The sequence below is a fragment of the Pleurodeles waltl genome, chromosome 2_2 (assembly GCF_031143425.1).
Source record: "Pleurodeles waltl isolate 20211129_DDA chromosome 2_2, aPleWal1.hap1.20221129, whole genome shotgun sequence".
Taxonomy (NCBI): Eukaryota; Metazoa; Chordata; class Amphibia; order Caudata; family Salamandridae; genus Pleurodeles; species Pleurodeles waltl.
In genome coordinates this window covers 869715942-869731530 of record NC_090439.1, presented here as the reverse complement: position 1 = coordinate 869731530, position 15589 = coordinate 869715942, and the positions used below count along the sequence as shown (strand labels likewise).

At 43.2% G+C, this 15589-nt stretch overlaps 1 protein-coding gene across 2 annotated transcripts in view; it reads left to right on the top strand.

The window, feature by feature from the left end:
* RIDA (reactive intermediate imine deaminase A homolog) overlaps positions 1-15589 on the top strand; it is a 126609-nt gene that overhangs the window by 14245 nt on the left and 96775 nt on the right. The window lies entirely within an intron of this gene.

Here is a 15589-nt window from a genome sequence, read left to right as displayed (position 1 = left end):
TAGAACCTTCGCTTTTACTGGGCAAATGCCCTGTTGTAAGTAGTGGCATGCTATGGTTCATGTGGAAGGGGAAACATGCAGAAAGTCCACCAATCTTCTGAAGATAGCCCACTGAAGTCTTTCGAGTGCCACACTAAACCCATGCAGGCAGTCATCGGAGATTCTGAACTGCCATGAAGTAGGCATCCATGGTGCTGCTTCTGATGTAAATGCGCTCCCGTAGGACCCCCAAAAAGCTCCTAAAAATGCCCTTTGGTGCACTTGCAAGCACCAGTCTGAACCTATGAAGATGGCCGAGGTGGGGTTTTGTGGGTACTCCGCAGCCTCCGTATATTGTAGTATGTGTTCCACTGTCTCCCACTACTCACCAACTTTCTTTCTCCATCTTCACGTTTCCTTCTGTCTTTTTCTTTTCTCTACACTTCTGTCTCTTCTCCCTCTGCTTCTCATTGACAGTTTCCTTCTTGTACTCTTGCAATGCTCCTTGTTCAACCTAGCGCCTTTCCCATACTTGGTGTGCATCTACTGAATGGATATTTTGGTGCCAACCTGCTTCTACAACAGAAGTGGGCTAAACATGCTGTGTAGGTGTAGAGGAAAAACACTGTTCATGTGACTGCTGCACAATCGTAATCATTTTAGCATCCCTGATTTATATACAATTGACTCATCTGGCTCCGGGAGTCCAGGAACTCTGTCTGACTGTGGAATCTGTCTGCCAACGGCCTAAGCCCCTGCCACAGAGCCAGCTACCCTGGGCTTTTGACACACTCAGCTCCCTGTGCAAACAATAAGTCAACAATGACAGTTAACCTCAATCCTACATCACTTTCATTCTTTAAGTTCTCCACCTCCACTCCCCCTTGAAGGCACAATGAGACGCACCATCTCTGCAAATGCATGCCTCAGATCCTTTGTTCAGCAGCTCAGCAGTATCCATTCCTTCTCATGAATATTATGGCATCCTGTAAAAGGCTTACTAGACCCCGATTAATTTTAACTGTATGTTTTTTAGTTCTTCGTAACCCTTGAGTAGCTGTAAACTCTCAGAGGCATACACAACATGATAATTGCTTGCACGCACACTCTTCGTGGTATACAAGTTTCCTACATCTGCTTTCCCCTTTCTCTTTCCAGTTTCACTGTTGCCACTTCTCGTTTTCTTCGTAATTTCTGCTTTAACTATTCTTAGATACTCGCCAAGCCTTTCTTTATTGGTCTTCCACTTCTGTTTTTTTTTGCTTTCATATTTTACCTTTATCGCCATGCTCCCTCTTCTTTTTCTCTTTATCTGCCCTGCTTCCTTTCCTCCTCTCCTATGCTCTTGCTGGATCTCCATATATATATATATATATATATATATATATATATAATAATGTGTGTGTTCTCAATGTAAGTATTTTTCTTATGTCTCCTTTTTGTCTAACAGTCTTTATCTTCCCTGCTGTCTCCATTTCTGTACTTTACTTCTACAATGGTGAGCTCTTTTCTTGAGGTCCCAGGGACCATAATACTGCTGCACCTCAGTTGAATGACCAAGTTCTCCCTTTTAGTAGTTCCCTTTCTCAAGGTAGCAGGTTCGAGCAGCCCAAGGCTTTGTGAGGGTTAGACATTCAGAATACCGTTTGCCCGGTAGTAACAATTGATAACAACAATGTACACTCAGCTGTTCTCTTTTTTAAAAGGACAGACAGTTGCACATTAAGCAAATGGACACAATACTTAAGATTCAGGTAAACAATGAAAATCAGAAGAGCCTAGCATCTTCTGGCCAGAGAATTCCTAAGCACTAGAAATCACGTTAACATTACGTCCTGTGGCCCTAGTTCTTCTATGGAAAAAGTTGTGTTGCCTGAGGGCCTTGCGGCATTACTTGAAGTAAATCCAAAGAACCTACTTTAGCACAGCGCTGAAACGCTTTAAAGGAATACAGTGCTTCACGCCAGGGCTGAGTAACGGGCTTGGGGAGTGAGTAGCAGTCATTTGGTTCAGTGGCAATTCAGAATTCGTTCAGGGATGTTTCACTGCTGCCTGCTACGAAGTCCCACCCACCTGAACTCTGTGCAAAGAACAAAAAGCCCACTCTTCCCTTTTGTCAAGGAGGAGGGAAGGGGATGATTTTGTTTCCGGCCACTGGTGTCCAGGACTGAGGCTTAGTCAGTTAGATTAAAGTCTACTGTTTGGCTGGGTGCCAGTACACCCTTTATTTCCATTGAATGGCACATATTTGGTACTTATAAACCACTTATCACTGTCATGGTTTTCCCATGACAGGGCACCCCTAGGACAATCAGGCACCCACAACAGGCACCACAGTTACCAGGGCTGATCTGGAGACTCCACACTCCTTGGAGTAGGAGGGGCGTGTATATGATGAGATTTCAGGGTTGTGGTGGCATGGCTATGTACACCCAGAGAATGGTTCAAATCAATTGGTTTGAGAGTAGATGTAGGTTCAGGACAGTATCTTTGCTTCTAAATGATATTTAACTCTTTAAATTATGATCCTGAAATCACAGTACAGGTTTCTGTCCACACATCTTTTGCCCTGCGTGGCGTGATGACCCAAGGCTTTCTCCAGGCTATTTGAGTAGTCTTGTCTAGTCGCTTAAGAGTGGATCCTGTGCACATGTACGTGGTCTGAGTTCTAATGCAGTCTGGTAGGTTGATTGTGTGTTTAGCGGTAGGTAGTCTGCCAGATCCCGAATCAGGATGCTCCCATCAAGACTGCCTGTTGAGTCTCCCACCCATGGAAAGAGAGTTGAGTTCCTCAGTTTTTGAGTCCATATCATTTTTGGGTGGATGTAAAAAAATATATGTTCGTGTTGATAGATTATTTTGCGAAGTGAGTTTAGGTTGAGTGAGTGTTGCCATCGTTGTGGTGATAGAGGCTTTAAGCAGCATCTTTTTCAGAGTAACTGTTCCCAAAACTATTGCAACTGAGAATGATCTTAAATGTGTGTCAGGGGAAACAAAACCATTTTTTGACAAATTGGGTATTAAAAAAAAAAAAAAAAGGCTGCCCCTGCCCACATATGCATCAAAAGGTAGGCTGTTCCTCATTCGGTGCAGGAAAAATGTCCCTTCAGTAACTTCTGCATCTTTCGGTCACTAGAACAGCAGTCCCTTCTGGAAGCAGTGGATAGTCTCCTCAGGATTCAGTCCCTCCCTCTGGTGTAGTGGACTCCATATCACAAAAGTCAAACTCATATGACTAAAAGCAGTTGCCTCCTCTCAATAGTGCATGATTGAGCTCAGGTGTAAGAGCTGGACAAAGATCCGGAGGCTGGCTCTTGTCACATGACCAGGCATCGAAACATGGCTCATACCATGCTTTCATGGGCAAGGCTTTGGGTGAGCTGTTCACTGAAACTTGGGTACCACGCCTGAGAATAATGGCATCTATACTTTGGGTAGCGTCCCCAGTTAAAGAAGTCATGGCTACCGAGCATCAGGTTCATGAGCTGAATGGAAGACCTAAGGGCCCTTAGTCTGAGTGCACTTGAAACACCATCAAAGGAACATTAAACATGAATCCATCTTAGATAAGCTAAATGAGATGGCAGTCTAGAATTCAATCTGAACCCTCATGAACCCATTGACGTTTTATTTCCTGACTATAGTCTGCCTGAATCACTGGCTCCCAGTGAAAGCTGCCCCCTCTTTCAATCATTAAACCTCGTTCTCTGTGGCTCTCCACTGATCTGAAGAAGAAAAAATTGCTTGCTGGTCAGTTACAGGATACCTGGCAGACTTCCTTATCAGGGGATGTTAGTAAGCAACGAAGGGGCACATCTGAACACACAAAACACACGACTTTTCATGGCAAATTGGAACACCTACGCATCTAATTCATATTGTAAGTTTTTTTCTGTCCAGAGCTTCTTTGGGCCCCTATTTTGATTCGTGTACGAAAGTTTAATCTTCCAGGTTTCCTGTGTAATGGTATCAAATAACATTCCAGTTTCTCAGTGTCTCGGTGACATTTATTACCACAGCGCTGCCTATCCCGCCCAGCTATGCTGTTGCTTTCTCTTTGGAAAAGGAAGGAGGTGCACCAAAGACTCTTGTGTCTTAAATCACCAGTTGATCCACGTCCAGTCTTTTTATTCTAAGACTTGACTTAGTCCCAGCATCACCAGTATACTGAGCGCCTGCTTCTTCTCAGTGCAGTTTCCTGTAGCTTCAATGTTTGCCATTGTATTACCTTTAATACAACCTAACTTGGATCTGGCACACCCTAAACAATATGCAACACTGTCTTTCTCCCAGCAGTGGGCATTATTTGAGAAAAGGTCTGATTCAGCCTAAAAAGCCTCTAAATGACCCGGAAGCACATGAAATTCTTGACATTCCCACTGAGGCTTTGACCTGAGAGGGGCACTGAAGTCCTACTGGCAGTAGAATTGGACACCCTGAGGAAGAATGAGGGTTTTGACTCTTGCTACTGTTGTTAATACCAGCTCGAACTACAATAGAGAGCTGACTGCTGCAAATATTTAAAAGGTGGCATTGTAGTGATTTACATCTTTGCTGGAGGAGCATTTTCAATCTCTCCTTTTTTGTTGTTCTTGCAGCATCCCAGTCACCCGCAGTTACGTGCAGGGTTCATCTTTGTCTCCTATTTAACTTTTGCAGGCACCCAGTAGCCTAATTAATCAGATCGCTTGGATGCAACTCGCACCTTATTATGCGCCTAGAACAACATCCTGCTAAGGTCACTGATCCGATTATTTATCCATTGACCAATTAGCGGTGGCTGTGCAACAGTCTTTTTTGTTTAAATATACCTTCTCTGTCACGGAGTTAATAAAGGCAACAAGATTACGGATATTTTCAGTTGCAGATCCCTGAAACAAAGCAAACACATGCATTTGAAAATAAGAAATAAAAATGCAACTGGTCCCTTCCCCTTGACCCCCGCACACCCACCTGCTGTCGCAGCAGAGCCGCATGTGCTTAGATTAGAGTTTAGTCACTTGAGATATAGCACAGTATCACCCAGCCACTTTTGCCAGTTCCTAATATTAGTCAAACGTATGTAGCGTTGAAGGCTCTAGAGGACACATTAATTTATTTGTGTCTGTAAGAAATCAATCCCCGTCTTTTACCCAGGATTCACCAGATGCCTTTCCATCCTTTCCATAGCTATAGGAATTTCCTGAACCAGATTTTCACAGGTGCCCCAGAGGTTTTTCCCCAGTTTCTGGCTACTGTCATATGTGCTGTAACCAACAACTGCAGTGCTAAACTTAAATTCCCTTCCCCTCATTTGTGCTCACTCCCTTGGCTTATTGTCTATTACTACCGTATATGGGTCATCCAGCAATGAAAATATTGGCATGTCCTTGCTAGCTGCCATGACCTTTCTTCCAGTATATAAGTAGTTTTGGGGCACAACCAAAAAGGGTGGCCCTGTGTCTTATCGATACCTTATAGAGGAATGATGGCATTTTATGTGAGGGTATCTTTGTGCCATCACCACCTGTATTCACTATTTGAACTCTTTCTATCCCCCCTTCGAATCTCCCTCCTTCAGTCCCAGGATTTGTGTTAACAGGAGAGGAGAAGTGTATTGAGCACTATTCATATCTTCAGCCTCTTCAATGACATTTCTGATTCTTACGTTGCCTTGTCAAGCATGCTTTTTGAGATCCTCACCTTTGAGTTGCAAGACTTCGACTTGGGAACCTAGATGCCTAGAGGTTTTCATTGGTGTCCACTTTTGCTGATATATTTAACTTATCTTCTGCCTCGACCACTCTGCTCCCCATTTGACCAGCGGCTTGTTGAGTGGTTAATGCTTCTGCGAAGCCCTTCTACCTTCCACCAGTTCTTGTATAGTCTTCCTCACCTTCTTTACTTAAATCTTGTCCTGCAGACATGAGCAGAGATCGCTCTTAGTCAGCTGTGTCTCATCATGTTTAGTCACCATCTTTAACTTTTCAGTGACAAATGTAGTCTCTGGTGATCCGAAATGTTTGTTGCCCTGTGGGTCCAATGTAAGCCTTAATGCCTGTATCTTGGTGGTGGTCTTTTTCAACCTCATTCACTTTTCTCCACCCCCTGTTCCAGTGTTTCAGTAGTTACATCCAAGTCCTCAACAGTTTGTTCTGTCACTTAAGAGGGCTGGCTCCTCTGCCTCACTGTAGAGGAATCAGGATGTAGGTCCTATTAATGGAACACCCACATATTGCCAGCAAGGTTCTGTAAACCTAAGGCATTCACTTGAGGTGAAGACACTATGGGCCTCATTACGAGTCTGGCGGTCACTTGACCACCAGACTCACGAATGGTGGTCAGACCGCCACCGATGTGGCAGTCCAACCGCCATATTTTGACCGGTGCCGCGGTGGGACTGCCAGCACAGCAAGGATCAGAGATTCTGGCGGTTGCAACAGTCCTAATCCGGTAGGACAGCGGTCCCCTGGGGATTACGACCTTGTTTTCCACCCGCCCTTTCATGACAGTGCTACTGCCATGAAAGGGCTGGCGGAGAACGGGTGCAGGGCCCCCAGGGGGTGCCCCTGCACTGCCCATACACTTGACATGGGCCATGCAGGGCTCCCTCCGGCCAGCACTTTGCAGACAGTGAACATTGCGAGAGTGCTGGTGCCGCCGTCTCAATTACAAGCCTGAGGCAATGCTGTAGGCTGATTTCCACTAGGACAGCGGGCGGAAACTCTGGTTTCTGCCCACTGACCTAGTGGGAAACTTTTAATGGGCCCAGCAGGTGGTAGCCACTATGGTGGCAACTTCCCCATTGGAAGTTCGGCAGACGGCCTAACCCGCCCACCAAACTCGTAATAAGGCCCTATATTCTTGTAATGTCCCTGTACAGATTCTATTAGGCACAAATGTGTCATTATTAGCATCTTTCATTTGATGAGAATACAATGGCTGACTGCTACTCCCTCCAAATACAGGATTGTCTCTAGTAGCATCCCTGTTGTTCTCTCATTATTCCATTAGTTCTGCTCCTGTGCTCAATGCACGCCCATTTCACTATTTTGATTTCCCTTCTCTGGTCAGTCGCAGCAATCACCAGCTCATGGCAGCTGCACCACTTCAGTTCCAGTAGCTGTATTTTGTTGCCAGTGAATTAAAGAGAGGAGGAGCGCACTGTCAACATTCAATAACCAGTCCTGAAGAAAGTCTGCGCTGCCCCTGGAAGGATCAGAATTCTAATCGATCCTTTTTCGCCCTCTTTGCCACTCTAGATGGACAACAGCCATCCAAAATCAGTCTTTTCCTACTACTATAGGAACAGCCCAGGCTCCCAGGCCAGGCCAAATCTTTAAACAAGAAAACATGCATTCTCAGACTGGTTGAGCCCATCTTCATTGACATCAGTGAGGTGCAGTTTGAGTCTTGTAGCGGAGTAAGCATGAGGCCCTTTTCTGGGCATACACTGTGGACATGTTACAAGTTCTAGAATATCCATGAAGAGAGGCTGTCTTTTGTCAAATACATTTACTACCACAGAGAGGGCTGCTAGTATTTTGTTGAGTGAAGGCTGCTAGGCCATTGCTTGAGCACCTCTCGTTGAGATGTTCATGTTCACTGCATTCCGTTTTTGGTATTTAATTGGGTCGCATTGTGGACAGTGCTTCTTCTCGAACCTCTTATGATTAGAACTCTTGTTTGTTGTCTGTAAAAGAACTGCAGGATTTGAAGTAAAGCCTGTTTGTATTGCACGACTGCAGTCCGGTTTTAAGTGGGAATTAGTTCCCTCTAAAATGTTTGAATGTAAATGTGGTAAAAAAACGAATGCTAAAACGCAATAAATCATTTGTGAGCGAAGGTAGTCATTGTGCAGTCTAATTATGACCAGAGAGAGCAATTATTTACTATACAGAATGGCTCTTAAAAATAGCAACTTGATAAATTAGTCCAATATATAAGTTGTGAACTAAAGCACAGTGACTTAACAGGACAACCAAGCTCTGGCTAATATTTAACTGGTGTCCTCCTCAATGCATGGCTACTATCCAGCTTTTGACTGTTCTTTAACTTCTCTTTTACTATGCTGTATAGGATGGAGACCTAACTTCTAACGCCCCTTGAAAGATGGCAATGTAAATATTAGTTGACAGCATAGGATTAGCGCTGCTCATAGAATAATTTTGACAAAAGAGTATTCGTTTTTTTTCTCCAGTCTTTTTTTTTTTTTTTCTGGCACTGAGGTGGTGTGTGAATCCCATTCTTGTCTTGCATAGGTGCAGGATAGCAGTTTTTCCATGACACCTTTCTTATGTTTCCTGTAGTATTGCCTGCATGCACATTTGTATTGTGTGTGATGCAGAGTTATTGCAATACAGGCCACCTGTGTTCTTATGACTTGTTGATTGCATGGCTGTATAGTAGTTGCAGTGGCTGGAAAGAGTGTTGAGTAGTTGAAAGGGAGTGATGAATTTTGGGTCACCTCATGTAGAGTGACAAGATCTGTTAGCTAGTTATATGATTCCCAGGTGTCCAACTCTTGCCATTTTTACAATGTCATATAGTTTTATGTGGTTTTGTGCTGTGTCTAGTCTGGTCAGATATTTAGGGCTCGCCTAGACAGCGAGTTGGGTAGTTGCAAGGAAGTGTTGGATCTTGGGCCACCTCATATAGAGTGACAAGTTCTGTTGAAGCCTTAGCTAGTTGTATGGTTCTAATGTGTCTGTCTCCTGCCCTGTTTACAATGCTATATAGTTTTACATGGTTGTGTGCTGTCTAGTCTGGTCAGGTTTTTAGGTGTCGTCTAGACATTGCATGCGCTATCTATTTGAAACCGTTTAGTGTCTTACAGTTGGCCTGGAGGTCGACCATTGCGCACCATTGTTTGAATACATTCACTCTTGTTTGCTTACTTTTTATTGGTCAGCTGCCTTTGCCTTCTTTCCTCTTTGTGTGTTTCTCTCTCTCCTGGAGCATGGACCCATTATTTGTGTCCTTCCACTGATCATTCTTTAGATGCTAATTTGGACTTTGTATGTAGACACTCCATCAGAGTGTGTCTTTTTCATCGGACTCCCTTGTGTACTTCTCACCCCTCCATATACCCCCCGGTCTCTGTTGCTTACCCCACCTGACCTCCCTTCCCTTGTCCATGTTGCTTGCCCCACCCCCTCTCTTCTTTGTCCATGTGGTGCTTGCCACCAACATCCTTATTGCTGCTTGCCCCCAACCACTCTGCCTGCCTCGTCTGTGTTGCTGCTTGCCCCAACGTCTGTATTGCTACTTGCTCGCAATCGCCCCGCTCCCTCTTTTGTGTTGTTGTTTGCCTCTTCCCTCCTTCCCTTGTCTGTGTTGATGTTTGCCCTCACCCTTCTTCAACTGTGTTCCTGATTGCCCACCACCTGCCCTAACAGAAAAAGGGTTATGACATGGACACACCACTGGATTCAACATAGTGCTTTTTCCCCCTCACACTCTGTTCACTTTGTTGCCCCCCGCCCCTCTGTGTTGGCCTACCTTGTTACCTCTCACCTGCCCTCCCTTCCGCCAGCCACTTAAAAGGAGTATTGGCGATGCCAATAGGTATGTCTTTAAAGGGATGAAGTATGATAATGTGAAGCAGTACAAATAAAAAGTATGAGAATAGGTATGTATTTGTATGGAAGCTAATAAATATAGAATAATATAGGTGTAGGTTAAAACGTCAAGTGAAAATTGCACTATCAGCCCAAAACTAAACATCCATGTACGTTAATGACTTTCATCCTTCCAACTGCGATGCTGCCAGAGAAAACACTTTATATTATGTAGATATCGAATACACTTTTACAATATTATAATGCAGTGTGTGCCCCTGAAAGGTCAAGCACTGGCAGCTGGATAAATAAACAACATTATCACACCTGCGTGTGGGGGGGGGGTTAAGCAATTGTTTGTGGAAGCACACAATATCTGCCTAATCAGGACATGTACTCCTGGCTCCCAACATGTGGGCTGTACCAAAGCCCCTCTCTAATGATACTCTTATAGTTGTCTAGCGACAGCTGCGCTGTCTGGCCAGACCATAAAAAAGGACTTGCTAACTCGTAGCACTTTTATTTTTATTTGTATTCTTGTTATTATTTTTAACTTTCAGCCATGCTCCTGTACAACATGGCTAAACACTGACAAAGATACAAAGGATGTCCTGAACTTTTTTTGTTTTTTTTAAATATATTTTTTATTGATTGTCAACAATACAAGGTAGTAAGCCAGTGACAATAATGCCATATACACCACAGCCCCACACCTATGGAGGGACATGTACTGAAAGATATTAAAACATAATCATATACAGCATAATCCCTTAACTTCAACGGTGATACACAACAGTGCTATGAGAAGTTATACATTAGGTGCCTAGTAAATCCTTTTCACAACCATTGGCCCCAATCTGTCATTGTCTTAGGCAACTCTATATTGTGGCTGTCCAGCGTTACTTGCTATGAAGCCTCTACATGACATATACGGGGGAAGGAAAAGAAACTTGGTGGGGGTATTAACTATATAACGTGTCTGGTGTGATGTATTTAAGGGACAAAGGATATTTGCGCTAACATGTCTAGCGGGGACCCTCAGTCCAGGAGGGTATCTACCTTAGTCATACGGTGAGGAGTGAATAATAGATGACCACTGATCGATGAGCAGTGTACCAGGGGGTATATCTAACATATACAGGGGTCTATCATCCACCCTGTTCAGTTGCGACCATGGAAGTCTGGGAAGCTTGGTATACCGGGGGTGGAAGGGAATGGCATGGGATTCTGAATGACGTAAAGGTGCTGTCAAATAGTGGGTTGTTGGATTGTAGGGTTGTGTTGTGTAATGTTGTTCTTACTTAGAATGTAGAGTTAGTGGAATGTTTGTAGTTGAAAGAATGGAATGGGGAGGAAGTGTAGAACTGGAGGAAGGGGCAGTTGGAGTGGACCAGGGTGGAGAACAGGCAGACACTGGTGTTGGCGTGCTTTCTTATTTGAATAAACTACAAGGAAACTCAATGCTGTTTGAGTTATACTACAAGAATTTTGGCGACGACTACATTTCAAGTCTGAAACCCTCGCTGATTCTTCTCGTCTTTGAGGCCACCCGGAGTGAGTAGCGCGCCAACACCTTCCCCTTTTTGTGACTGGGCATCTCTAAAGCAGAATAGTCAGCAGTTTACCCCGCCCGTACCGCTGCGCTGCACCGTGTGTTGTTGTTTTTTTTTTTTTTATGTGGACGAACGGACTAGCGCTGTGCTGTCTCAAGTCGTGAGACATCAACGCCACGAGGCATCAACCGTCGCTCTTGTGCGATCTCAGCTGTGTTGTAGTGCGCGTGCACATACAATGCTCGCGCTCAAGCTTCGGTGAAGGGCGCGAGCTGTTTTTTTTTTTTAAGAGGAGCGCGCTGTTCCCACTGCTACACACGCGCCCAGGCAAAAGAGGTCTTACACAGCACTCAGTCCACAACAAAGCTCTGCAGCAATAGCTAGTAAAGAAGCCCAAGTGTCTGCTTTACCTTCCTCTACTTCACACGCCCGCTCCTTCGCACTCACTGTGATCTCGGTGTTGTGATCAGGGCGTGTACTAAATGCTACGTCCTCCTGGACGCTAGAACTCTTTGAGGTGTCTTTTCGGCGGCCATATTGGATGTACCTTTTTGTTTTTTGAGAGACTTCTTTCATAATTTTGTAAAGTAAAGAAACAAAAATGAGTGCTGCTCAAACTCTTACTCCTCCACAACCTTTTCTGACTTCCACTGGAGATCAACATGTCAAGTGGTTAGAGTGGAAAGAATACTTTTTGAACTATTTAGATACTATTGATGACGAAGATTTGACTCAAACTAAAAAGAAGAAAATTTTATTACACTGCTTGGGTCCTATGGGTCTTGAGGTGTATAACTCAATAGAAAAAAAAGTTCAACAAGATGGGGATTTGAATGTGTTTTCTCATGCTTTAGAAGACCTTGACAGATATTATTCAACATCAGTCTGTATTGCAATTGACCGATACAATTGTTTCAGTAGGAAACAACAGAAAACAGAATCTATTGAAGAATATGTTTCCGAGCTAAAAAAACTAGCACTTACTTGTAGGTTTGGTGGGTTGCATAATGAATTTATCAGGGATCAAATCATTATGCATGTTAATAATTCTCACATTCAAGAGAGATTGTGGGTACATGGAGAGTCCCAGTTGGAGGAAGTTGTGGCTCTAGTCAAAAAAGCTGAAATTTCGAATAAATGTGCAAAGGCTATTTATTGTGAAAAAACAGAAGTACAGAATGAAGTAGTTAGCAAGGTTAAATTTAAAAGGAATAAGGAAGAAACACATAGGAAACAGGTGGAAACAAAGAATATTGAACGAAAATGTTTTCGATGTGGGAGTAAAGAGCACTTAGCATTTTACAAGAAATGTCCGGCGCAAGACCAACAGTGTGCTAAGTGTGGCATTAAGGGCCATTTCGCTAAAGTGTGTAGAAGAGGTAGAAAAGTTGCAGCGGTGTTCAGTAAATCAGATTCGGAATGCAATTCTGATTCTAGTGCCGATTCAAAGGGCCATGAGTATGTCTTAGGTATTAACAGTGATTTTGATGTAGAAGATTGTGTGGAAGTAAATCAAATAGAAAATTCTTGTGTATCACACTTAAGTTTACAATCTAGAAATAAGCCTGTTTGTGAAATTCTCTTGGGGAGTGTGTGTACTGATCGTAGCAAACTCTGGTTCCCCGTACACAATTATAAACAAGAATATGTGGGAGCATAAATTTCAAAAGGTTCTGGGCTCCACATTAAATCCAACAGATGTGTCTCCAGAGAGTTTTACAGGCGAATCCATTCCTATGATTGGTTTTAGAGAAGTGGTTTTTGAATTCAAGGGCAGGAGAACCGTGGGCAAATTATATGTTGCTAAAGAAGGACCAGCAGTATTGGGTTGGTTGGATCAAAGGGCCCTGAATATTGTTTTGGATCCCAAAAATAGAGTGCCAGCAGAACTCAGAGTTTTCTTTGAGTTACGAGATGAGTTATCTGTAGAACAGGATAAGGTATTGAGGAGTGATAGGATAATTCCACCTGAGAAATTAAGGGACTCCATTATTAAAATAAATCATGAAGAACATCTTGGCATTGTCAAAACTAAAAAGAAAGTTAAGGAGAACTACTGGTGGCCTGGTATGGATGTCAATATTGAAAGAATTGTTAGGAGTTGTGATTTATGCGTGAATGCTTACAAATCGTTGGTGACCTTAAAACCTACTTTACATGGCTTGGGAAGTTATAAGTCTGGATATAATGGGACCAATTGTAGAGGAGAATGTGCAGTGGTACATTATAGTAGCAGTAGACTACTTCTCAAAGTGGCCAGAGATTAAAATTGTTTCTACAGCTAATTCAAAGAATGTTCTGATATTCTTGGATGAACTGTTTCAAAGGGAAGGGCTGCCTAGGAAGATAATAACTGATAATGGGGTGCAATTTAAGAGTGAGGAGGTTGAAGAGTTTTTGGAGAGAAATGGCATAGAACACAAGTTAGTTTCTGTTTACCATCCTAGTGGAAATGGAGAAGTGGAGAGGTTTAATCGAGTTATTAAAGATTCTGTACAACTAGCTAAATTTAGAAATGTTGATTGGAAAACTAGTGTTAAGAAAATGATCTGGATGTACAGAACCACCCCAACGGTAACAGGCTATACCCCTTTTACAGTTATGAGGGGTAGAATTCCATTTACAAAGGATAATCAGGGTTGGTTAAGCAAATCTAGAGTAAAAGAATGGTCACCTGCGGAAATTAAGGAGAATATTCAGAAAGCACAGGAGTTGTATAAAACCTATGTGGATTTAAAAAAAGGGGCAAGAGACGTTGGTCTGAAGAAAGGTGATGTTGTTCGAGTTAAATTACCAGGTAAAGTTAAAAAAGGTGATACTAGCCAGTGTGCATCCCGGTTTGTCTCCATCTTTGTGTTGTTGGGTCAGGTGTGCTTGATAGTCTATTTTACGGAGGCGCCGCAGCTCTTCCTGATACTGACACAGTTGGGCCATCAATAGTTGACGTGTGGGGGGGTTATGTAAGGCCTCCTTCTCAAGCTTATGAATATTATTTTCAAGGTCCAATATACTGCGTGTGAGGGTAGATTTCACCCCCCAGGAGGTGGCCATATAATGGCCTCGCATAAATACTTTTATCGCATCCCATTCCCTTTTATCGCCTACAGAGCCTGGGTTTTCTTTAAAATACCCAGAGATATTAGCACCTATCGCTGCTTTATATGCTGCGTTGTGTAGAGCTTCCGCTTGTAGTTTCCTCAATGGGATGGGTGGTTTAGATTTGCCCCACTGGAAAGTAACTTTAAGGGGATTATGATCGGATGGAGTTCTGCCTAAATATTCCGAACCACGGATATGAGGCCAGAAAAGTGAGTCACAGAAAACATAATCTAGTCTCATGTGTACTTGGTATCCTGGTGCGTAGTAAGAGTATTCCCTGGCCTCTGGGTGATTCAACTGCCAGATATGTAAGTGCATAGAATGAGACTAGTGTTGAAAGTGTTTAGTGTTCTGGAGGGGAAGGATTGAGCATTCCTGTATGCAAATGAATCTCACTCCCACTCCCCCTCCCCCCCCCACACACACAGATGCCGGGAGCCTCAGGATCTTGTAAAAAAGGGTGGGGACAACTCATTTTACCCCATATAATACATGGTCACACCATCCACTTTCCTACAAACCACTTAAACCATTAGTGCATAGCTTCTGTCTTTCCAAGCTATTAAAGTAGAGCAGAAAAAAAGAAAAGCAACATACCATTTTTTGCTCTAAACAGCTGCATTAATTATGCTCTGTGACCTGATTTGCCCTTCACCTTGGCTGCTAGCTCTGGCAGAAGGCATTGTAATGTCAGAACTCGACTGTAATAACCCTATCATAGTCATTTTCTCATGTATTTTCTTTTCTTTATAATCAGTGAATGCCTTTTCTGTATACGCAGTGACTTGGTGCATTACAAACAGCAGATTCTAAAGAAATGAGTGACTGCAGTTTATACAGAGATTAGAGATTCCATGTTTATATAGCCTGTAACTCCAAGAGCTTCTTCAGTTGAAATGCTTCTAGTTATGACTGATGTGGAGCTGAGCTTCCCAAGATCACACACAGGAGTAGAAGTGATATTAGAACTATGGTTTCTGAGCACAGTTTACAACTATTGTACCTGATCGCTTTTGATCCCTCCAGTGCGGTTCCAATTGGCATGAGGCGAAGGGCATGATGGGTGTTGGGCACAAAGGGTATGTTCTTCCTTTTTACCCTCCTACCTTTATTTGCTTGGTGCATGAAGATGTAAGGTTAATCAACATGTTATTTTCACATTCGAGCTCATTACTTTGTGAATGTAAATAACAATAAAATATACTTTCAGACTGTGAAAACATGCCTTCCTTTCTCCCCATTTCACTTCCAATATATATGATTGTGTATATTTATCGGAGCCTGCAGTTCGCAAACAACAAGCGATTTGTATAGGGTTGATGGAAAGTCCCCAAGGCTGTCCCTGTCCCCCCCAGAAATGTATTGTCTCCTACGCCCCTGAGGAGATTCTATATGGAGGCAACCCAGCAATTATGGAAA